The sequence below is a fragment of the Corvus cornix genome, chromosome 3 (assembly GCF_000738735.6).
Source record: "Corvus cornix cornix isolate S_Up_H32 chromosome 3, ASM73873v5, whole genome shotgun sequence".
Lineage (NCBI taxonomy): Eukaryota > Metazoa > Chordata > Aves > Passeriformes > Corvidae > Corvus > Corvus cornix.
Window position 1 is genome coordinate 81,144,242 of NC_047056.1, and position 26,045 is coordinate 81,170,286.

The window sequence follows — 26,045 nt, forward strand, 5'->3', positions numbered from 1 at the left end:
AGGTCTTTCAGAGTAAGAAATCTTCCCCCCTGCAAGCAGAAATTAGAAATGAAGGTACAAATAGGGCTTAAAGTTTATTTTAAGAAATAAAAATAGCATATAGAAGGATAAGTGAAAGCTCGCAAATACATAGAGACAGTTTTTGAAATGAATCCAAAAATAAGAACAGATTAGATTGTATTACTCTGCCAAAGAGACAAGTTCATCTGTTATTGGACAAAAGACTCAATTCATTAAAAATTACTTTGGTGGATACTGATATTTTTGATATTTCACCCTCTATACTAGAGTCAAGATGGTGATTTCTACCTGATTTAAAATTGAAGAAGGCACTTTTGTGGCATAGAAGATACATGAGAAAGCTAAATTAAAACATAAAGCCAATAGCCTTTTATATTGAATTAGAATGCTTCAGCCAGATATCTGGAGGATGTCAGTAACAATGTTTGAGTGGAAATGGGTCTGGGCCAGAAGTGGCTTTTTCTTCTGTCCTCTTGTGATTGCAAATCACTGTCCTTTGAATCATAAGCAAAAGCAAGAGAATCATGAGAGGCCCATGCCTGCTTTGAAAAAGACAGTCTTCCAGAAAAGCCCTCATAACAGAGATGATCAGCAGGGATGGGAAGTTATTGCATAGGAACAGGAGTAGTGTGAAGTATATCCTGACTGTACCACCTCTGCAGGCTTCATCTCCACTCACTCATGGACTGCTATGCTGGCTCTGCCAGTAAAGCTGTCTGCAAGGGGGAGTTCATCTGTGGTGTGCAGGTGGGAGCAGAACAGAGGTCAGTGGGCAACAGGGAGTGCGAGATGTTATTCTGGGGACACTGCTGTAGGTCATGGTCATTCATGCAGACTCATGTAAAGCTCTTTGTAAATGCACACCTCTGATATCTCCAGTCTTTTCTGATGGCCAACAATTGTTTCAGGCGTGCCAAACCATATCTTCCTTCCTCTTTTGTGTTAATGTCAACAATAGGAAGGAATATCAGCAGTTTTTCCACCTAACACCTTTATGAGTAACCTGGAGGAGACTGACACTTAGCAAACCCCATGGTTCATGGAGGTAGGTTTGATTAAGATGCAGACTGCAAACTCCCTGTATACCAGCCACCCCTCTGCCTTTGTCTTTGAGTTTCTCAGGACCCAGAGAAGTTCTTAAGCAAGATCCTCAATAGAAATGACATTATGAGTCCAAATTGAAGGTATTCAGAAATAGCACTCGTCTGTGACCTCAGTGTAGAGACACAAACTTTTCAAAGGTCTGTGTTTTCACCATGTTCTTTACATGTTGGAATTTTTTGGGAATATGAAGTCTAAAGAGTTATAATAATAGACTTGGAAGTTCCTGCCCAACTACACATGACCAGTTCCCCATCCTAAACAGAGATTGCCAGAACACACCTAGAGAAAATGTCTTCTCATAAAAAGCAGGAGGTAGAAGTGGCACCATTGATTAGTGCCACAGATGCTTCCCTGAAGTTTAAGTCATATTCAATTGTCTAAACATAACTATAATACAAATAATAGAAAAAAAATAAGATCATAGTGAAGGTAAGTTTAACCAAGTCAACTGACAGAATGTAATGCTGTGTCTCCTGTTCATTTTTGTAAACCCTGAAAATCAGTACTACCCCCTTTTTAGGATGTATAATGACATTTGGACATAGTTTTGCACTTTTCTTTCCTTTGACTGCCATTTCTTCCTTTCTTAGTTCCTACTGATCTATTAATATAAAATGACTCTTCAGAAGCACTCCTACAACATGGTGTGTCTTGTTCTAGCCCTTTAAATTTGGTGATGAGACCTGGAGGCACCCTCAAAACAGTTCATTACTGTCTACTCCCATCACCTTTTACACCTGGCTGCCCTCCTTGCTCTTATGTCCTCCCCATATGCTTCCTGGATCTCTGGGGTTGAAGTCTTCTTATAAGCCTTTCTGCAATAGCATCCTATAATGTGTGTTTTGGTTGCTAATGCTGTGTCCATTTAGGGAGCTTTGTATATACATATACATATATATATATAGATATATAACTACAGGTGCAAAGGTATGGGTATTGAAAGCCTTTCCTCAGCTTGGCAAGATGTAAGGTGAAATAACTACTGAACTCTGTAAACTGACCATGTCATTCAACTGTAGGCAGAGAAGTATAAATGGTCTGTGAAAGGGGAAGATGTGAGTAAGCCAAAGTGGAGCTGCTAGTAAAGGTTTGTGTAGGCATGGAGGGAAGGTAGAGGTTTTTCTTCAGGTGGGTGGGGGACAGCACTTCAAGATTAATGCAGAAGACTTACAGACTCTGCAAGGCTATGGAAAAATATAACCGGTCTTTGCAGTTGAACAATTTGAGGAAGGCAGTGAAAAGATAAGAAATAATTACATGAAGAAAATAATTTTGTAAGCAATTGAAATGCTGCTGAAGTGACTGTTTCAAGAAAAAAAAAATCTTTTCTAAATGTATTGAACAGATCAGTGATTGGAAAACTACCAGTATGGTGAAAAGAACACCTCTGGTGGGCAAGAAGCTAAGGAATGAGGAAAAAATCTGTCTTATTTTCCAGTCAGTGTTCTTAAATTTCTCTAATGAGCAGTGTATACATATTTGCTGATCCAGATTGCGTATGAAATAATAAGGATAGCTTTTGGTTGCTAGAATAAATTCCTGATGAGACTCTGGCAGCAGGAGCTGGGCCTCAATGAGAATCCCTGCTCCGTGATGCAAAGAGGTTTATGACGTAGAGCCATCAAAATGGCTGATCTGGCTGGTAAAAGACCTGCACGATCACAAGTAAAACTTCAAGCCCTAATATGCCAAGTAGAGATCCTTCTTGGTTTCCTTGGGGTTAGTCTCTCATCTTGCAGAAATCCATCACTGCTTCACAGGATCAAACTCTTTAAGTGTTCTGGTGGTAGGTAAAACTATAACTGAAAATGCAGTTTCTGTTTGATGAAAAATAAATGCCATCCTGCTGAGAGCAGCTACAGCCTTGGAGTCAGCAGCACTCGGAAAGGATGAATTACCCTTATAGTTTTCTTGAACTATCAAGCAACTTAGGAGCTCCTGGGAATTAATTTAGAATGGAAGCTGCTCTGAGGCGCTGGCACTTTCTCTGTCTCAGCTCTACCTGTTACACCAAAACTCATCCAGTGCCATTAGTTTTATGTCTGGAAAATATTTTTCTGGCTGTTCATGTGATCTGCAAGGTTATTTTGTGCCTAAGTAGATGAAAGAGCTGGACTGAGCTCATTCAGAAGAAAAAATGGATTGTGTTAAGTAAAGTGTGCCCAAAATTTTTGTGTTCTATCCATTAATTGCTAAGTAATAATAACATCTGTGGTAAGGATGTATTATTTTACCCAGTTTCCAGTTGCAGAGCTCAAACTTTTTCCTAATTCTCAGTGCTAAGTTCTGCCATTTGGATTATTAGATAGTGCACTGAAAAATGAATTCTCAAGAGTTATGGATCTGCATTTCATAGCATGACAATAAAAGTCAAGACTGGTTTTATTGTAGATGCCAACATGAAAGCTTTTGCCTCTCAACCTCATAGTCTATGGGGGTGAGGAGCACTCATCAAGTCCAGCCCAAGTCTCCAGTGTATTCAGTACATTAGATCAATGACTTTGGTTGTTGCTTTTTTTTTGATTTTTTTCCCCCTTCTCTCCTTCTTTTATGTATTTCTCCTTCTGTTGAACCAGACTGCTGCTTTGGGACACAGGCTTTCCATTTGTTGGATCATAGGTGCTGCTGCTTCGAGAGGTTTTGATAATTCAGGGGTGCTAGAGAGATAAAGATCAGCAAGTTTGTAAACTTTCTGTCTGGTCTCTCAAGAGAGTTCAGTAACAGTATCAGATGAAATCTGTGGATTGCAGATTGCACAACAGCAGCGTACAATCCAGAGATGCTTTTGTTAATGGGGGAATACTAGGCTTTTGGAAGATTTGTTCCAGTAAAGAATTCAGGGCATGCAGTTCAGTTCCCATGAGAGCTGGTATATGGGCATATCTTATCATATATGGGGGATTGGAACAGACAATTAGAATACTCGGCTGAGGGGTATGTCAAGATGTAGCTGAACAGGATGGCTGAAGAGCTGAGAGGAAATGAGCCTGCTGGGACATCTGAGTCTAAAACAATGATCAGCTGTTAAATTGCAGCTTTGTGAATATTTTGAGGCAGAGATAAGTTTTAGATACCTGGAAGTTGTGCAGTGATCTAGATGGCTATCAAGATTTTCATGCAGCTGGCATCATGTGGAGCTGGGTTTATTCTACAAAAAGTGAGATTATTAATACTCAATAGTGAAAGCTGTTCCATAATATTTTCTTTGACACCTCTTCTTCCCCAGGTATGTTTTAAATCTGTAAATTTCACTTGTGGGTGTTTTCCTGCTGACTGGATTTCTCTAAATTAATCTTGTTCCTGGTTGTGCTAAAGTCAAAGATTTTCACTACTCTTTCCTCTGTGTGTTACCTAGTGCTGTTTTGATATTTAAATTTTGTGCTTTGGTTTAGGTATCAAGCCGGACAGTTCCTTTCTTAAGCTTTCTTCAGTCTTTCAAAAATAACATTATTTATTTATATTTGCCAAGCAAGTGAGGTGTGGTGAGGACTTAGTGAGACAGGGAAGACTGAGTCAGTCTTATCCTCTTAAAAACAACATTTAAAATTGTTTTGTGAAGTGGGTTCTTTCAAACCAGGCCTCTGTCTCTGTGCTCAGAGACAGTAGGTGTTGAAAGAAATTTTCACTTCCATTTTACATCAAAATAATTTCACTGAAGCAGCTACAGGGTACTATTTATTATTTTGTTGCCTTTTTACCTTGCTAAATCTATAGTGGTTAGATAGTTCTGCGCGTAGATTACATTCCCATCTCTCACTAGATTGGTATGTATGAACTGGTGAGAAAGCCAGGACATTCTCATTTTCCTTGTGTATGGAGATCCTAGTTTACATATAATATATTTCCTCCTCTGGGAAAAGCTTTTCTTATCTCTGTGCATTTTAATTCCTTGATATTTCTTAAGCTGATGGTATTTTCAGTCAAATGTGGAGAAGAAAATATTAATATCTAGAAGAGGGAGTAAGGATTTAGCTTGATGCAGTTGACTATCCTTTTCCTGGCTTCCATATTGAAACCTAAAGGAAGCTATTACTAGAAAAGTAGGGAAGGGAAGGAGTGTCTTAAAAACTATTATTATTAGATATAGAAACAGAACCCACATAATACAATTCTGAGATCTTCTAGTGCTCCTGCTCTTGATTTCTGTAATATTAAGTGAAAATTCTGACAGTATTTGAAAATGAGTGATTACTAACACAGCACTGGCTAAGAGGCAGCAGACCAAGTATGGATAGAGGCCATATTAGTTTTCACTGCCAGTGAACTTCTTTCCTAAGTTTGACATGTCTATTATTCCAGATCTGAGACACTCCTTACAGCAAAAGCTAGGGTTCTATAAGCAGTACTATTTAAATCCAGATTATTTTTGCTTTTTTGTATTTGATCCAAGATTGGAGAAGGGAGGGGGGAACAGCTTCTAGAAACTCAAATGCCAAGCTGGTGATTATTCTATTTCTCCTTGAAAAGAATGCCAAGTTCTTCCATCACACAAGCTTTCTGTACTGCTTTTTCTACACCATTGCTTGCAGTCCATATATGTTATGGCAGAGATCCAAGTGACTTCAGTAAAACCAGGACCAAGAGGGAGAGGGTGGAGTGAAAGGTTACAAGTTCACCAAGACGCAATTCAAATCAAATTGAATCATACTTCTTAAAGTAGTTATTTAGCATAACCATGTTGTCTTAAATTGATCACCCTGAGTAATAATCCATTGATTGCCAGGCTGCCTTTTTATTCCCTGCCTTGATGGGCACTTTGATGTCTTAAAATTTCTTATGTAAATCCCATGAGAAGTTTCATCTGAATAGTGTCACTGAGAGAGCGTGGTGAAAAATGAGGGGAAAGACTATGTTCAAGCCATAGAGGATCTTGAAGTAGGTCCTGGAAGAGAGGACAAAATACATAATTTATCTCCTTTGAGTATTTTCTGTACTATCTCCCTGTCTCATATCTAGGCATATGCTGTGATTCTTAGGGCTGTCCTGTATAGGGCCAGGAGCTGGACTTTGTTGATGCTTGAGTCCCTTCCAAATCATGATATTCTATGATATAGCTTTCACAGAGGTCAGTTCATTGTCTATCCATGTCTTTTGCAGGGTTTACATAGGGTTTCTGCATCTACCATCTGCTGCCTTCCTCCACCCTCCATGGATAGATTGCCTATGCAAAAATAACCCAAACAGTCTTTTAAAATTAAGGTAAATAAGAAGTTGCACCACAGAAAAAAAGATAAGAGGAAAATTTGGACTTGTAAACCTCATACATGTCTTGGATAGCATTAAGCATTATATCTTTTCTGAAAGCATATGAATTAGCCTCTTTTTTTTCAGTAGAATTTTAAATAATAATAATAATAATAGTAAATAAATAATAAATAAATAATAATAAATTCCTAATTTTTCCCTTGTTAAAATGCAAGGAACTCTGACTTGGAAGAAAGCATTTTCAATGAGCAAGCTGGCCCTGCGAAGTCTGGCTGTTCACAGCCTTGTTGTGGGTCAGTGGGTTGTACTGTAGCAGCACCTCTTGCCATGGGCTGTGTCTGCTGCTCACTGGAGTGTTTTCCCTCAGGGGCATATTGCTTCACTTGTCTTTTGTTCATTTGCACAGCAACTTTCTCCCCCCAGCCCACTCCCTCCTCCCCCAGGGCAGCTGCAGGGAAAACTTGAAAGAATATCTCTGTGTGTTTTGTAATGCTTTCTTGTTTTGCTGGCTGGGATCATATCCAGATAGCATGCAATAGGTACAAATTAGACCTTCTGATACAGCAGTGTGCACAGGTGGCTCAGAAGGCCAAAGACATCCTGGCTTGCATCAGAAACAGTGTGACCAGCAGGACCAGGAAAGGGATTGTCCCCCTATATTCACCAGTGCTGAGGATGTGCCTTGAATGCTGTGTCCAGTTCTGGGTCCCTCACCACAAGAAAGACAAGAAAGAGGTGTTGGAGCCTGTCCAGAGAAGGGCAACATAATTGTTACGGAGTCTGGAGCACAAGTCTTAGGAGAAGTGTCTGACAGTGCTGGGGTTGTTTTAACATGGAGACCAGGAGACTCAGGGGGAACCTTGTCACTCTGTATAACTCTCTGAAAGGAGGGTGTGGCCAGCTGGGGGTTTGTCTCTTCTCACAGGTAGCAAGAGCTAGAACAAGAGGAAATGGCCTCAAGTTGCACCAGGGGAGGGTTAGATTGGATATTAGGAAAAATTCCTTCCCTGAAAGGGTTGTGAAGCATTGGAACAGGCTGCACAGGGAAGTGGAGGAGTCACCATCCCTGGAGGTATTTAAAAGACGTGTAGGTGTGGCACCTAGGGACGCGTTTTAGTTGTGGACTTGGCCGTGCTGGATTACTGGCTGGAATTGATCTTAGAGGTCTTGCCCAGCCTTAATGATTATACAATTCTTTGACGTGAAACCCCAACATCTTTATGACTGTTGAGAAAGTCAAGCACTGGCGTGTTCATGTCAGGGGATCTGAGCTGATCATTGCTCTTTTTAACTTTGAAGCTGTGGCAGGCAAGCTGAATGTGCCTTATGAACCTGCAGACACATTCCTACTGGTGTTTCTGACTGTCACGCTTGGCTATCATGCGCTGACTGCCTAAAGAAAGCTGACTTATTTTTTCTCACTACTTTAGCCAGCTAAAACTCTAATGTTGATTTTGTGCTTATTCCTGGAAGCAATACAGCAAGCACAAGGTGCAAACCTTTGGAGACAGACTTATTTTGGAGGTGGATAAATCTATACATCTGTACTGCTCTTAGTGCTGGGAGGCTGTGGCCTGTTCAAACATTGTCAGTGTGACTGACATGGACAATGTTCATGGACAATGACAGTGGAGACAGCGAAGGTTGCAGTCATATCCCATTGACATGATCTAGGGCAGGTTTTAGTAAGGGGTAGAAAGCTCAAAAAATTTGTCCCAGTCAATTACAGGACTGAGTACAGCTGGGATGATGAGAGAAAGAGGGAGAAGAATAAAAGGGTTGACGAGTCTTGTGTGGTTTTTTCAGATCAGCAGATGTAAAACATGTGCTATAAAGATGTAAAAGGTCTGATATTAACACTGGGACAGAGACAGGCAGTGAAAAATTAATTATGATTTGGAGAGAAACTGGGATCCTGCCCAATTTGACTTGCTGTAGGCTGAAACCAGGAGTTCTCCAAGTCCTAACCTTCCCCACCTCCCCTGAAATGTTATGTAAGAGCCAAACTTCAGTACCAGAAGTAAGGAATCTACCTCTGGCAGTGTCAGGTGTGAGCAGATGTTGATGTCTGGTGCCTGTGTGATTTGATTTTCACAGAAATGTTTATTCTGAAGCATATGATAGTAAAAGGACAACATTTGTTCAGGTTAGAATATGCGGGCACTGTTTCCAAGAAGGAATTAGACTTAGAAATCTGTGAAGATACTCAATCATATTTTTCTTTTTTTTTTTTTCCCCCCAATATTCTTGCCTAGAGCTTGTTTTAGTGTCTACATGTTTGCACAAATGTTTAGGTCAGTATCTTAAAATGCTCCGTTAATTTGAGTTCTGCTTGCAGCTCTTTGTATAAAGAGGGTCTTTGAGTTGAGGCAGACAGGTAACACATACCATTTCTTATGCTCTTATAACTGGACTTTCATCAAAATATAATTAAGAGCCTACTAATGGTAATTTAGTACAACTGTTTCTGCTTTGAAGCAAAACCAAGTCACAACGGGACTGTCAGTCTTTACTATTACAGAGCTTCAAATCTTATTAAAATCTTATGCAAATTCTACTGAGGTTAACTTAAAGTCATAGAGGGTCTGATAAATGGGGATTTCTGTTATCAGTTTACTTCTAATTAATGAATTGTACTTAAAATTTTAAACATTATATAAAAAAAAGGTGGCGGTAGTCAACAGAAGTTTGTACAAAGACAATAGATTTTAGAGTTATTCTTCCAATAGAAATATCTGAATGCATTCCTTAATCATAAATTAGAGATAAAAAATTAGAGCCCTTTTTTTCAATTTTCAAAAAAATAATATTCCTGATGATAATAAACATGTACACAAAATGGATTATGATACTCGATTTGAAGACTATTTTTTTCACAACTAGGACTCACCTGTTATTTCATTTGTATTACTAGGCCTAACCGTTTCTTGTAATCTGGATATGCAGTTACTTGTTACTTCCTATTTGCCCACCAGTCTACAGAATATTTATTTTGTCAAGAAAGTTGTTCTGAGATGATTGACCTTATGTAATTTAAATATCAAATTGATTAACATGCTAGGATTGTCATTGGTAATGCTAACCCCAAACAGATCTTTTTTACTCCTTTTTCAACTGTTTTTTTATATTTTCCAGTGTTATTATTTTTGTTGTTTTGACTCTTAGTGAGGGAAAAATTACATTAATCTCTTTTTCTCAAGTAAGAATTTAGGGAATCCCATAGGATATTTGGCAAGATTTTAGGGGATTTGTTTTTATCCATGGATTTCTTGATCTCATAAACTCACCAGATTTGAAGTCTTAAATCCTTGGAAAGGAGTTTTGCCAGAAAACGTCAATATTAATAAAGAGTGAAACAGGCAGTGGAACAAATTTATGAATTCTGCTGGTACAAACAACTATTATCTGTGCTGTTGGAAATGAGAAAATTAGGAGCATATCCTTCCTAGAGAATTACTCTTGAAACAATGAGAAAAAGATATACTTGCTCTCTGCCAGATTCCAGTAATGCCAAATATCTGATTAGGTGAAGCCAATTTCAGATTTTGATACCTACCAAGGGGCTTAATTTTTTTCAGAGGTTAAACATCTTGTGGTTTCTGGTGGCTTTGCACTGCAAACAAACATGTGTATCCTTGTTGTATATTACCCTGTTAAGGTTGGGATGTAATAGTTAATGCTACCATTTGATGATACTTTCTTGAACTGTCATTCATGCTGGTTGCATGTCTAGACCCTCACTTTGTAGATGGCAGCAGGGGCTGGAGTTCAGTGCATTTTCACTAGACAAAGCTTGTATCTGGGACAACATCTTTTACAAGAAGGAAATTTTTGCAGTTTGAATCTAGTTTGATCTGGCAAAAGAGAAAAGAAATTTCTTCTCAGCAGTTGTAACTTTAACAGTGTAGGCAAACAAAAAAACTCGCAGTAAACCCCACAGTGGCTGTGCTCAGTGGAGGTCTTTGGAGAAGGTTCAGGCTACCTATTTAAGGTGTTGGAGGCAGATGGATGGGGAATGTGGCAGTTGAGTCTGGAGAGCTACTCAGGACTTCAGTGCTGCTTGATCCTCACTAATTCTGGTGACTGGAATTCACAGGCAGGTGTCTGGTGCATTTTGCGTCTCTAGAAGTGCCCAGAAGTCTCTTGGTTAGGCAGCTAAGCCAGGATGTACAGCTTTTGAAAGGTTTGGTTTCTGGGATTAAATACGCATTTTCATCAAGTAAAACCAAAGCCAAAAACCTTGAGAGTTTAAGGAAGAAGAGTTTGGGTTTACTCTTTTTCAGTGGGCATTGTAACATCTATGAAGCAGAGCCTACCACTTGTATTGCATTGCAGCCTTCTGGTGGAGTGAACCTCAAGTCCAGGGTTGAGCTCTGGCTGATTGCTTAAAAGAAGGATCAGAAAATGCATTAGCTATCAAAAGTAGAGGCCCTAGGAAGGTCTGCTGAGAAACAGCTGTTATGGGTCTGAATCTCTTCAGGCTAACAGAATTTGAAGCCAGTGTTTTCATTCCCTGCCTGGATGAAGGCTCTTATCACTTGTTTGTCATCTCTACCTCCCTGGTCCGGGTTTTTTATCAGCTGAGATACCTGAGATAACCCAAGTTGCAGGTGGATGAAAATTTATATGGACCTGATTTTGGCTCCAGGGAGTTCAGACGCTGTTGAAATATCTGCAGTTTTCCTCCTGGATGTACCTAGGTAGTGCTCTCCATGTCAAAGCATTTGTGAATATCCTTCAGGCAGCACAGAGGTCCTGTGTGCTTTTGCACACACTAGGGAACATGTTTTAAGTACTGCAATAAGCACTTTTTTTAAGTGTGTCTGAATATTGCTCTTTGGGACATGTTTAGCTTTCCAAAAGTGGTCAGAGAAGATCCCTTCTGTATAAGTTGACAACTTTGGTGTGATGCCTCTTCTATTCATTTCTCCCAGTAACATGCAGGTGCTGTTTCAGGCACATCTAATTCTGTCAGTATTTGTCAGTAGTGAAAGTTTGCCTTACTAAGGCTGGGAAAAAAAAGGTAAAATATATGTCTATATTTAATACCAGGAGCTTTGGTTATGTTGGAGGAGGGGGTTTTGTTTTGGTTTGTTCAAGAAATTTTTTTACCCAGCAGGATGAATTTCCATGCTCTGTGAGGCTGATGTTTTGTTCAAGGACTTTACAGGCTTTTCTGAAACTCTGAGCTGAAAGGTGCTGGTAGCAAAGCTGTTGTTTATTCCTTAGGAAGACTACAGTTTTATCTTTGTTTTTGTTTGCTGAGACAATAAAAATTCTGCATAAGTGCCCTAGGCCATGCAGGCATAATCCATGAGCCAGGACATACAAGCTGACTTGCGTATTCCCTAGAACCCACACTGGTTTTTCAGCAATGTGCACAGGTCACTCAGTTTCTGACTAAGCTGTAGCAGCATTTAGGTATGGGGTATGAAAGCAGAAGCCCAGGGATGTGTTGCAAGCAGTGAATCTACAGGTAAGAATAATTAAATTAATTACTGTACTGCTTGAGTGTTCTACTATTCAGGATACAATATGCCTTTGTGATATTTGTGCTACCAACATAAATACTAGCACAGTCAGGGAAAACATACAGGCAGTTAAAAATATAATATGGGAATTTATGATAAGAGCATTTTTTGTTATCTTAAAGGGTCTTGTTGTGATTGAAGAATGTATTTTTCTAAGCCTCTTATGTTACTTCAGTTGCTCTGACTAACTACTTTCTCCTTTCAATGTTTCCAGGAGTTTCAGCCAATGTACTTTCACTTCTAAAGATGAAATGCAACATTGTCATGCCTATGCAGGTTTTACAGAGGAAAAGAAATAAAATTTTGGAAGCAAGAGTTGGAATAAAAAAGTGTAACTGAATAATGCTCCTTTACTATAAATAACACCCTTGAAAAACAGAACTAATTGTTGCTGCGGCAGGGACATATCTTTGTAGCCTGTTGGAAATACAGCAAAGCTATGACATCTTTGTGAACTTCCTTGAGAAAAGCTTTCAGGCACAGGTTAATTCTGTGCCTTTTCCAATCCATACCTGAATTACTTCATGCAGTAGGATTGTTTTGTATACAGCTTGACAAATATGACTAGGTTTTAGCCCATTCTATGAGAGCCCAACGTGACTTGACATCTGCCAATGTCAGAATGATATGCCAGTTCAGAAAAATTTAAATTACCTGCAAGTCACACATGTTGTGCTAGCAAAGAATTAGCTTTCAAAGAAGCAGAGTGACCAAGCATATTACTCTTTATTGTCCAGTTTTATAGTTGGGTTGTTGCTTGTTTGGGTTGTTTTTTAACGTGTTGTGTGAATCCAAACTTTCTTATTTGATATAATTTTCCTCATTGCCTTCTCTGTCTGACAATGAATAGAGTAGTCTTGCTTTATCGCCTGAAACTGGAGGATGGGAACAGTGGATTAATCTACCTCGATAATTGAATAATGGGACAACTTCCTTTCAAGAGAAGAATTTTCACAAATACAGGCGGTCAGATTAGCCTATCTGCCCTCAACTTGGGGGCATGCTGTCCTGGTAGTGTGTGCTACAGGGGCATTAGTTTGCACTCAGACTCTGCTGGGATGTGAACAGAGTGACTGCACTTATGATAAAATGGTCTCAGGCTACAGAGTGTAACAGAACCAGAACATCCATATAGGATCTTTATCCCTAAGATGGCACAGTCAGAAGCAAAAATGTTCCCTTGCTTTCAGTGGATACAGATGTTGGAAGAGAGCTCTATCATTCACCATTATTTTTATATCTTATATTTTATTGTTGTCCCTTTGCATCATTTCTTCTTTATTTTCTTCTGCAAAAGGTGCTACAGACTTTAGCAGTATATGTAGCTCCATGCAGTAATTTATGAGGGCAACGGTGAAAGCAACAGCTGAGACATATCCTTTATTCATTATAGATTTCAGCACAGGTAATATAGAGCTCAAAGCAGCAGGGAGAACTCAGAAGGAGGAATTGTGTTCTATGAACCACAAGACTGCAGACTGTAAGTACCTATGCAGCTGAACTCATGCTGTTAATAAGGACACCTCTCAGACTTTGGGTTGTGTTGTAGCTTGCTGTTATAATTTCTCTTTGCTCGTTGAGACTTTAGTATCTGTTTCCCTTAGTAACAGAGTTTATGCAGCTGGGTGAGCCTAGGCTGTGCTATGGCCCCATATGTTTCTGAGGTCATTCCATAAAGCAGATGTGGAGAAAAAATTAGGTTCGGGTAGTGCAGATATGAAAATCAGAAAGTTTTTTTTTTTTTTAAACAGCCTTTGAATGCTTAAGAATGAACAGGAGAAAGCAGAGGCAGAGAACTTTTCTGTGGCTGTCCCTCTTTCCACTGACATCAGGAAAGATTTTGTCCCTGAGACACCATCCTGTTGTGGAACAAATATCACTACTTCATGATCAGGTTGGTGCCAACTCACTGTTCAACTTAGCGGAACAGGATACTTTTTTTTTAAAATGTGTGTCTGTGTAGGACATTTATCATAAAGCATTTGTGGTTTCCTTCCTTGAAACTTATTTTAGCCTATGACTCAGGTGCTGTAAACACTGGTACTTGTTGCAGGCCTCCTGCATTGTCTGCTGCACCAGTCTGTATTTTAATTGTCTCAATGAATAGCTTGCTGATGTTGTGGGAAGCTGATTGCCCCGTCCAGTCCACGAGTGCAAAAAGTAGGGGAAACAAGCAACAAAGATGAAAATTTTGCTATGCTCCTCTGGAAGTACACTGTGATTTGGGAATGGTACTGCAGCTACCTTCCTTGAAAGAAGAACAGTGCTTGGTTGGCCTGACAGATGCTGCGTTTCACCCCCATGGTAGGAAACAGGTCTCCTGAGAGGATCCTTGCCCATGAGTGGGCAGAAAAGATGTGCAAATACAAAGATCTAGGAGACTTGATGATCTGTATTTCTTTCCATTTATTTATCCTCTGTAGGTGATTTCTGCTCTTTACAGAACAAAAATCTCAGAGCCTCAGGAGGACAATTGTACTGACACCATAACTTTGTCACAGACTGATGTAGAATTGGGCCTTTATAGTACCCTGCTGCTCTCTCTTCTCTGGCACTTCCCAAGACACTGATCTGAAGGATAAACCTCATCTGGCTGATGAGAGAAAGTGTAGTGCTTTGGTAGCTTATGTACCATGCCCCTGGAGGAGATGCCATCAGAGGTCATCCACAACTCTGAGCCTTGTGTGCTGACATGGGGAGTTCCCTCAAGTGCTGCCATCATACTTAAACACTAATGTGTTTTCTCAGGCAAAATTAGGGCATGAAGAAAGGAATTGTGTTACTCTTTAACAGTTAATGGAGCTAAACCTTATGTTCCAGACTTTGTCCTCTTGGGACATGACAAGCAGCACGTTTTATTTGTGGTTCACCTTGCAGAGATGATCAGGGAACTGAGGGCTTATGGCAGCTGTGGGAGGAAGTGGGGACTGTGGTCATGTGTGACCTCTGAGCAAGCTAGGTTTAATAGCCATAGTGCTGATGCCCCAAGCAAAGTAGTCATGCTCTTTCTAACAGAGTTTAGAGATGTCAAGGAGGTGACATTTTGCCCCTGGACATATGACATAGTGACTTCATTAGTGTGACTTTGTGCTGCCTGCTGATGTACTGCTGATGTGATATTACCTAAACATTTTACCTCACAGGGCTGTTGCTTGCTACTGGTGACTATTATTCTTAATGCCTAGGCTTTTGAATTATTTCTCTACTTTAAAACTGGATGACAGCATGTACAAGATTTTAATTTTTTTTCTGTACATGTGTTTGTTTCTTTGCCTTTTTGTTTGTCATCTTGTTGCCAAGGGGATACCTTAACATTATGCTGCTTTGCTAGTGCATGATTCTCTGATTGATTCTTTGGGAAACTGCAAGCTCAACTTGCCATATCATTTGCACAGCTAACAATCACAGTCTAAAAATAAGCTGGTTTCCTGATAGATTGAGGTCACCCTTTAGAGTGGTTGCCTCTTTCCACCTGGATCAAAAGTGCTGGCAGAGATGTTCCAAGTAAAAATTAACAGTAATTGAGAAACAAAATTTCCATTTCAGTACAGCAGCTGAAGTTACTAAAACAGACATACAGAACTCATTAGCAAAATAAAAGGCCTTGACATAGTTTGTCACAAGACGGTGAAATTGCTCTGCATTGAGCTGTGCCAACGTGGGCTCAGTGGTGAGGAAATGCTGCCAGTGCGTCTGAAGGCGTTTGCTTCTTGCCAGGTGTGCTTCTGGAAGGATTCTTGCTGGCAGATGCTCTTGCAGAGATGTGCTGAATCTGTGCACTCTGCAGTCCCCAGCTCTTTTACCTCTCCAGCTGTTTCACCCCTTGTTTTTTCTGGTTGTGCTAAATCTGCAGGGCAAGATACTGTCTGCCACTGATCTCTAGCAGAGGCCCTGAAGATACTGGCAAAATCTAGTGTAACAAAGAATGAGTCCAATTAATGAATTTACAAAAATAAGAGGTTTTCTTCCCCACCCCCTTTTATTTTTTTTTATTTCTGTGTAGTGCCCTGTTAACAGCTTGGTTAACTGACACAGACTTGGATAACTTTGGATAACCCCTAACTTTTGGCTGCTACTAACAGATTGTGAAATATGATGCAAGCTTATCTTAACCACCAAGAGAAAGCATTTTGCTCTTACACTGTATTTTTTCCATTTACATGGACTCCATAACAGTAGCAACAAGCTCTTTTGCTACTCTCCTACTGTTTATTTTTCCTTTCCTTGATAAGAGCAATACTGTATAATGCAATGAGCTCCTGATGGTAAGCTGAGGGTGGATGTCATCCTTTCTCTTTTAATAGTGCCTTCTGTTTCGCATCTAGAAATTAGAAGCAACAGAAATCAGCACTATTAAATAGTTTGAAAGTCAGCATGAAGGAATGAAGTGCAGAGGAGACTGAATGGCAATAAAAGCAAGGCAGGCAGAAATGCAACAGCAGCAATAGCAAGGAACCTTGTATTCTGTATTGCCTGATGCCAAAAGTGTCTTCTGTGCAAGCAACCATAATGTCTGAGGATTGTCAGAGTTTGCCACCCACAGTCACATCTTTCCATGAATGAGATTTCCTTTATGTAATGTTTAGTACTGGAAAAAATTTGGTTTTTGCCTTCTTCAAGTTTCTGTTGCTGAGACACTCCTTTGCTTGAAGTTAGGAAGCTGAACTGATTGAATGGGTTATGTTCATGATTTCAAATATTGAAGTTATGGTTTTATTGATATTAAAACTTTTACTTTGTATGTAGGGCTGGTTTATGTAGTTTTGCATGTATAAGAAATTTTATGGTTTGGGGACACAAAACTACAGTAACTCAATAAACAAATGCAATAGAAAATTTAAGAGCACATTTAGAGGATGAACTATGCTTTGCGTTTATGACATTCTAATAAGAAAGTGCTTTCTCTGAGGTGTGTAGGGCATCAACTATACAAAAATAAATAAATAAAGGTCATCATCACTTTTGAAAATAATTATGCAGTAATTGCTGGCACACACAACTTAACTTTTGTGTCCCAGCAACATTAATTGGAAATTGAGCATTTCTACCCATTGTGGGAACTTTAAAATGTACATAGTACTTGTAACCTATAAGCAATTTCTAGAAAAGTATAAATTACCATTTCCCAGAACTATTATAGAATTTCTCGCGAATGCATTATAGAATTACCACGCTGAGCAGAAACTGCTTATTTGAACTTGGTCAGCTTCTACTACACTGAATCTGCACCACTGGACTATTGGAATTTGACAGATGCAAAAAAAGAGCTCACAGAATGTAAATTTTAACAATTTGGGGGGCAGTGGTACCCTTTTAATTTCAAAGCAATTCCATATCTATAGTTGCTTAACATTTCAGCTGATTTCCAATATAATAATTTCATGAATTTAGCTACTGATGGATATATGAGATCTTCTGACTTTGGTGTCTTCAGCAGACAGTTTACAATTTCTACATTATTAAGTTTTACTAAAACTTAATGCTGGTAAAACCATATTCTACAGAGACTCTTGCAGCTTTATTTTTTGTTTCCTCCATACTCCTGGAAAACTTCTATTCATGGTTATCATGTCATATCAGTCCCTGTAACAGTAACATGTAATTTGAAGAAGAACGTGTCTTTTTTGGACATCCACATAAGCATCTATGTACCTACCCTCCCTGATGAGTACATACTCTTCTGTCATTTGAATTCAGTGGGCAGATTGGTTGTGTAGAATTTCTTGGTTTAAAAATACTGCATTAAATCTGCTGCCAGATGTTTCATTTCTGCTCCACGTAGCCAGCAGTTAATGTATAACTAACAACACCTAAGGTAGACTGATAAAAAAGGAAGAAGATAGAAAGATTGGAAAACCTATTTCCACTCCTTTCAATGATATCATATCGGGTTTTGACCTGAACACCTGAAGGAAATAAAAGCAACTAGTGATGTGGGATGAGAAAGATCAGTGCCAAATTCTCTGCTGCAGAATGAAAGTAGTAGAAGTCTGCTGAGGACAGACTAGTTATCATGCCAGTGACTTGCATTTAATATATTTCACTGGCTTTTACTAGGAATAAGGAAGGCTACTAAGGAACACATTCCAGGATGAGTAACTTCTCAAAAGTAGGTCAGCCAAGTTTACATTTTGTGCTTTAACTGGTGTGATGCTCTCTTAGCAGAGATACAAACACCTCATTCTGGGACATAAAACCACATCAGACTTCTTTTTGGGGACTTACATAGAACTGTGACCACTTTTTTGAAAGTGCATTCTTTTTATTTACATGTAAATAATCTTTTTCACAAAAGAAATACCAGTTGAGACCTTTTAAAAAAAATCAGAGCAACAAAATATTATGGATTGCATATGGGATGAATAGCTCATTCAGGGCTATTCAGACTTCCAGTCACACAGTGAGGGGGATTCTTACATCTTACATGATCATTTTCCAGTCTCTGATTCCACTTTGCTTGTATTCACCTCTTATTTTGATTGAGCTTTTGCTTCCAAACTATAATTTTGTTAGCATCCTGATGACTGTATTTAAATGTCATTGTCATCAAGGAAGCTTGGTTCCCATTTATTCTTCTTTCTTCAAAAATCTTCTCAGTGGTGCCTTGTCTTTTGTTTGTCATTATACTCATGCTGTTGAGACTATGTATAAGAAGCCATCAGCAACAATCAAAGCTGTGAATGAGATTTTGTATCTTTGTATTGATATGGGACTAGAAATAAAAAATGAAAACCAAATGAAGATGACTGCAGCATGAGAGCTGCTCATTCAGTTAAATACCCTGCATGGACCAGCTGCCAACATCTTTTCACTTTTATTATATCCACACCAATTAAACTGCTCTTTTTTTACAACTCTAGACAAACTAATCAATTCAAAAAACATTTAATTTTTGGCAAATAAAGGTCTGGGTTCAATTTACATTTCTGAAAGTTATCTCCTTCTGCGAGCAGGCTACTAGTAAAAGGCAAAAATGGTATTTATAAACAGAACATTCAAAGGTTTGGACTTTTTAAAGAATTTATAGCAGAAGTTATGAACATACAAAGGAGACTTGGCTAATATATCATATGTGGTTTTCTTAATGCTGTTGACAAACTACTGAAAATCAAAAAGTCTGTTTCTGCAATATGAGAGATAATGCCCTTACAAGGATAAAAGCTTTTTAAAAGCTGGAAAACTATGAAAAATTTAGAGTTTTATTGGAATCTTTCAAGAATACGTGCTGGGATCTGCAGTGCTCAGCATCTTAGTAACTGATTTGAGTAGGAGTGAAGCATCAAAATTTGCTGATGACACCCAAGGATTTAGAATCTTAAAGGCTGAGTGAAGAGAGTCACAAAAGTACTTGCTGATACCAAAGAATAAAATAAAAGCTGAAGTTTGATCCAGTCAAATTTAAAACAAAGGGATGAAGAAACTATCTAAATCCTAAGTGCTCTGTTCTCGCCTCTAGGCCAATCTGTTTTGGTGCCTGGGAATAGGATTTGGGCCAAAAATAGGCTACAAAAGCATTACTTCACTGCTTCTCAGGGAGGTCTGGGAAAAAAACAAAGGCTAGTAGACTTAAAATGAGAGTACAAAATGTTATATAAATCAGTGTTTCTTCTAATTTGGAAATATCTTCTTCTTCTTTTTTTTTTTTTTTTAAATATACATTTCATATTGTTTAGTTCAAAACTATTTGTTATGGCTGGGAAAGAAAGAGGGAAACAAGGGTGGCCCAGGACTAGATCCCAGGACTTCATCATGGAGAGAAATGACAGAAAGTCATAGAGGTCTAAGCACTATGAGGAGGATGATCTGGGAGCAACTGTTCAGGGACTTGCTCACTAGAGGAGTTAGGGAGCACTGAATGACCTTTACAGGTGAGGTAATAATTCACCAAGTGAGCAATAACTCTGCTGAACTCCTTACCATGGGACATTGTAGACATCATTTTATGTCACAAATTTGATCAAGGTAATTTATGGAAGAAAATCCATCTCTAGCACTTAAATTTAAAGAAAGCAGTACTATTTCAGGGAGACTTTGTGCCTGAAAGCACCAAGACTGGAAGGCACTTCTGGGAGTGTGATGTACTTCTTGCCCCACCAAGGTCTTCCTCAGCTATCTGCAGTTTGTCCTTGTTAATCATAGGGCCCTTGGGCCTGACATGGTATATTTTTAAGTACAGGTGAAGAGCAACAGTTGTGTTTGTTTTGCTTAAAGATTTCCATTTTTGTAGCTTTCATTGTATTTTGTGATGTAGCAGGACAACAAGATATTTACCAATATGCCTTACTCTTACAACCAAAAGCGTATGTATCTCTCTTGTCTGTCAACCAGAATGTACTTCACCAGATCCAGATTTCTCAGGAAAAGTGGGGGAACCTCCACTTTGGGGGGAACTGGTTTTTTTTAGTGGTCTTTATATCTTTATAAAATCATGTTTTTCTTTAAAAGGAAAAAAAAATGGAGTAGGGCAATTATTTTCCTATGCATTTTACAGATGTTTCCCAGAAGATTCTTTTAAAGTACTCTGACCACTCATTCCTTTTGGGTCCAAGAAATATAATTTTGTTTTGTTCTTAAGGATCTTGGGAAATGGGGAGAGAAGAGTGGTAAGTCAATGTTATGAACCTGGTGTTCTGGCTCCTAAATTTCTTTTTCTGCTTCAGTAATCTGAAAAGCTGTTGATAGCAAAGGGAGCTCAAGGAGGTCATGGAACAGAAGGAAATGCTCTGTGAAGCAACATGAAACCTCTGTATAACAAAGAATGACCTCTTCGTTCTTCTGGAGATAGCTCACATGAATAATCTGCATTAGAACTGTGACCTATTGACAGAAAAAAACAGTGAGCTTGTTTGAAAGTGCAAACATTCCAAGTAATGCTCATCAAAACAGTTGGGTTTAGGCAAGTTTTACTTCCCCCCTCCTGCTCGCGTGCTGTCATATGGAAGGGGAATGACAGATGACTGTGAATGAAGTGGTGGCTTGGACCTTTCTGTGAACTGGAAAAAATGGGAATACATGTAATTTTGGGTATATAACACTGATTGTCCACGCACAAAGGAGCAGTAAATGAATAGCCTACCCTAATAATAACTCCTAGGAGTGAGTAGCTTTTCAGAGGGAATGTGTTTTTATTCCACTGAGGAAAGTCAGAAAGCGTTTATGGCTGTTAAAAAAAAAAATAAAACAAGGGGGAAAAAAGGTTGTTCTTCTGGGTTTTTTTCTAGAACTCTTGGGCCCTTTTTTTGCCATCAGATATGTCTAAAAGTGAAATCTTTAGTGTTTTAATTAGTGAAAAAATAGTATTTCTGTAGAAAATCTGTTTTAAGGCTGCTTATTGACATGGGTTGCATAAAAATGAAAACTACTAAAGAGATGGCAACACCAGCTTATGTTCAAATCCGGGTCTGGGACATTAGTTGCTCTTCACAAGATCCACAGTCTGATTTGATTTTCTGGAATGTCCTTACTATGAGAGAGGAGATAAAAGGTAAAGGGCCAGAATTTCTGGTCAACATCAGCAATCAAGGAGATCAATATAATAACTATTCCATGTGATCCTACAGTAAATACATTGAGAATCAAGTTCAGACTTGGAGTGAGATGATCTTAACTCCCACCAAAGTGTAGCCCAGCCAATAAGTAATTTGTGTGAAGACTCTGCTTCTGCTGGGGAGCAGTGATTTTGTCTTCCAGAAACTTAACATTAAATGGCCAGGCTTGTGGTGAGTATTAACAATAAGACCTTCTGAATTTAATGTATACCTCCTATTGGAATGTATTGTACTTCTTTTACTGCTCTTGTACAACCATAAAGCAGGATGTTTAAATCACTTAAGTCAGTTCAAATGAATTACTAAGTATCATATTTCCATGTGATGCAAAGGGAGAACTTTAAATTCAGAAAACACTTCCTTTAACATAAAGTGCACTATACTAACATGCTGGGGATATATTTGTAAGATACCTTACATGAATACAGGGGATATATGGCTTAGAGATTGTTTGGAATAAGAATCTAGAAATGTATTTCTGTGTTAAAACTAGATGGTGACAATTAAAACTCATCAGTTCACAAGCCCAAAAGTGTATCTCCCATCTACCTGAGTTTAAACTGGTCCTTTCTGCATTCCTTTGGTCTTCTACCTGGTAGTTCCAATGGCCTGCTTAAACATCTGGCTTCTGCTTTTCCAGGAATTATTGATTAGATAGATTCTGATGATTTCCAGTCATCAGAAAAAAATCATGAACGTGTACCTCAGTGACAGATTTTTTAAAACAGATTTTCAGTTGATTATGAGATGTGTATCCAGATGTTCAGATAATGAGTGACTTGGGAGCACTTATCTGCAGCTTAAAATTTCACCACATTAGTCTTTGTGTGTTACCTCATGCACATTACAAATGCACAGCTCATTAATGCTGATATGTTTTGCTCTAGAGCTCAATAATTTCAAACCCACTTTAGTTCTGAAAAACCAAGCCAGACTCCGTGTTTTGTATTCAATTCCTGAACCTGACAGATGTTTGGGATTTTTTTTTTCTGTCAAAGGTTCAGTATCCAACTGCTGTCAGATACAAATTATTTAATAGAGGAAACTACCCCCCACCACACTCTGGCAAAGTCCCCATTATATATCCAAATCCCTCTATCCAGGATGAATCCTTTTAAATTTTTTTTTAAAGTTTAATGGATTTGAATGTGATTGATGAACACACAGTGCAATTGCCTAAGGTGTTTCTGTAAAAAACTAGACTCCATATCCTATCCCTCAAAATGTGTGATCTGAATGAAATGATATCTACAACATAAAAAAAAAAAATTCTATTTTAATGTAACTTTTTAAAATTTTAAAATTAGAAGATGATATATGTTTATTTGAGAACTGAATTTTAATATTCTGGAAATTTCTTAAAAATTGTTTAGTAAGTATTTCAAAAAGTATAAAATATTCTAATAACTTTTTCACCTTGTTCTTTTGCACAGTAGATTTATTATCTTACTTATTTTTTGGAATTTATATCCTGGTGAAAATGGAATGTTAAAACATCTGAAAGATAAAAGTATTGTAAAATGTTAATTTTATAACTCTTAGTCTTTTGGAGGAAAATAAGCCTATTTCTTTACACATTCATTGGAGTTATAGAAGTTCACCACCAGCTAATGTAACATGCATCAGGTATCATTCTGTCTAACAAAGGAAAAGGAATCTATCATTACTAATCTGTATTTTATAAGAAATATATTTTTTTGATAGTATGAAGAAGCAAAAGATATCATAAATCCAGTTTTAAGGGAGAGCAATGAATGACTCTTTGTGATACCTTAAAATCATTCAAGGAATATTGACTTTCTAGGACAATGCCACTTTCCAGGATTGTCTCTGAAGTTGTCTTTGGAAGTACACTTCAATCTGATGAAAAACGTCTTTTATGCTTATGTTCTCATCCAAAAAGGTTGAGCAGAGGGAAGTGTAGGCATCAGGAGTGTGCACAGCTATCAGCTGCAGAGGTGAGAGGGGGCAAGAGCCTTTGCTCAAAACAACAAATATTTAAAATGCTTTTTATGTTATTCTGTAGCCAAAACAATGCATGGCAGCAGCATATGTGTTGTGCTGCACTACTGCAGCTGCAAAGTGAGCTAGATTTAAACTCAAGAAAAGGATTCTTGAGGGGAAGAGTGCTTTCATGTTCATGTATGACAGGAATATTTTACAGTGAGAACAGCCACTGGAACAACCTCCGCAGAGATGTGGTAGAGCCCCTTTTGCTGGAGATTTTCGATGTACTATTGAGCAGGTACTCGTTAATTTCACCGAGGCACGCTTTTCCACAGAAGGTTGATGCGGTGATTTTTCAAGATCCTTTTCAAGCTGGGCTATTCTAAAGTTCTATAATTCTCCAGCACAACTTTTTCTCTGCTAAATGCAGAGGTAAGAACAGGTGTTAATTTGCTGGCACTAGTGACTGTGTCAAAAGTGTGGGAAGTATTTTTGGAAAAGTCAAGGAGTGTTATTTGCTGTTGTTGGTTGGATGTATTTCTTCTGTATCTTTATCAAAGTCTGGTTAGGTCCCCAGACTTAGTCATGTAAATAAGCAGGAAAGAGAAAGTGTAACACTCTAACTAGAGTGCTGTTTTTCTCAAAAAACCAATATTTAAATTAACTTATATAAATAACATATGAAAATAGAGGAAACATAGATTTATCCTGACTTAACTGGCTGCCATCTGAGGAAGAGCAATAAATCACATGCATGGTTTTAGGCCCTGGCAAATGGAAGTAAAAAGCTTAACTTCAGTTTAAGCAAATTTATTTCATTTCACTTCACATTTATGATAGGTGGTGTGTGTACTTGACTCATTACTATCTGTCAGCTGATGCACAGTAATTTGTTAAGAGATTATATATGTTCACATGATTAAAAGTCATCATCATGGCTTAATATATTGCTTTTTATCACTTTGGTGTCTGACTGTGAATGCCCCTAGTTTGCTATGGCTGTGTAATATTGTGCTGTGTAGATTAGCAAAAATGTCATACTAAAGTGATTGTCTAAAGAGGTTATAAACTCTCCGTTCTTGGTGGTCTTTTAAAAACAGGATAGATAAACATCTGTCAGGGATGAGGTGAGATGAGCTGATCCTGCCTGTGGACAGGGAATGGACGAGACCTCTTGAGACCTCTTCCAGTCCAAGGAGTATGATTTTAGTTTAACTCAGTGAAATGCCACACAGGGATTTGTGCTAATTTAATTAAGTTGGCTTTTAAACAAGTTAACAGATGTTTACACTTAATAGATGTAACCCTTTAAGATCTAGGGTGTGCAATCTATTCCATTACTTCACTGTGCTTTTAATTAGAAAACTTTTCCCTAAATATATCTGCAACATGTATAAGTCCACAATATGATTGTGTGTCATTTATACAACTTTTATTCTATCCACCGTAAGCATGTTTGTTGTAGGGCTTTTTTATTTACTTGGAATCATGTGCTGTATCTCCCACTTTGTTTATGCTCTTTGGTCTTTTCTGCATAAGTTTAGCAGCCTGCATTTTGGAATCAGAGGGGTTTTACCCTTCTGAATATTTTTCTCTTTTTCCCCTCCAGGAACTTTCCAGTTAACTTTGTAACTGTGATCGTTTTGTTGTTGTTGTTGTTGTTGGGTTTTTTGGTTGTTTTGGTTTTTGTTGGTTTTTTTTTTTTTTTTTTTTTTTTTTTTGGTTGGTTTTGTTGTTGTTGTTGTTGGTTGGTTGGTTTGGATTTTTTAAACTGTGTCTTCCCAAACTGCATCGCTTGTTAGGCTGAACCATTATCAGTACTCATAAAGCAGAAATATATTTTCATGGGCAGCTTTCTTCTATGGTGGTACATACCAGAAATTTTAAACTGTTTTCAGATGTATTAGAAGGATCTGGATGAAGACTGCTTGCAAATAATTAAAAGTTTGAAACCATACTCCTCATCCCCTGCAAATTTGTTGTAAATAAAAGGATTTTGTGTCCTGATTTTTATTTTTTGGTGAGATCAAAGACATTGTGAGGCCTGAACTCTTGAATATGTTGATACGCTCTTCAAGGCTGTGGGTTTTTCTGGTTTTTTTGGTTTTTCTTGTTTCAATTAAAATGAAGCTTCTGCAAATTGTAAGTGGAATTTATTGAGTGTTTTCTGTTATGGCCTAAATTACAGATTAAAGCAGTGTTTCTCACTTCTCAGGAGTTATTTAGATAGTTATTTAGAGGGAGGATCACTGAATCTAGAGAACGGTAAGATTCATTGAATTTCTGCCCCACCATCCATATGTTCATTTATATGGCTTTTAAAATATGACTAATAATCATATAGCACCAGTACCATTAAGTGGTTGTTCTTGACATGGAGGGAATTGTATGAACAATTAATGCAATCTTCCATAGTCAGCTCCATAATATCTTTAAGACCTTGGGTGTTTGGATTTATTCATGCCCTCAGGGGAGGCATGAAAGTAGATTTAATATTAGCTCATGTTATTTGTCAACAAACACTGACACTTGTTACCCAGTAGCCATCTACAAGGGCCATCCTTCCTGCCCTGTTTTGCTTATTCCTTATGTTGACTTCTAGATATTTTCTTTGTTTGCTTCATTTTCAGCCTTAGATGATTCAGTGATATGTCTTTCTCATGTACCCAGTGTTAAACTCATGGTTAAA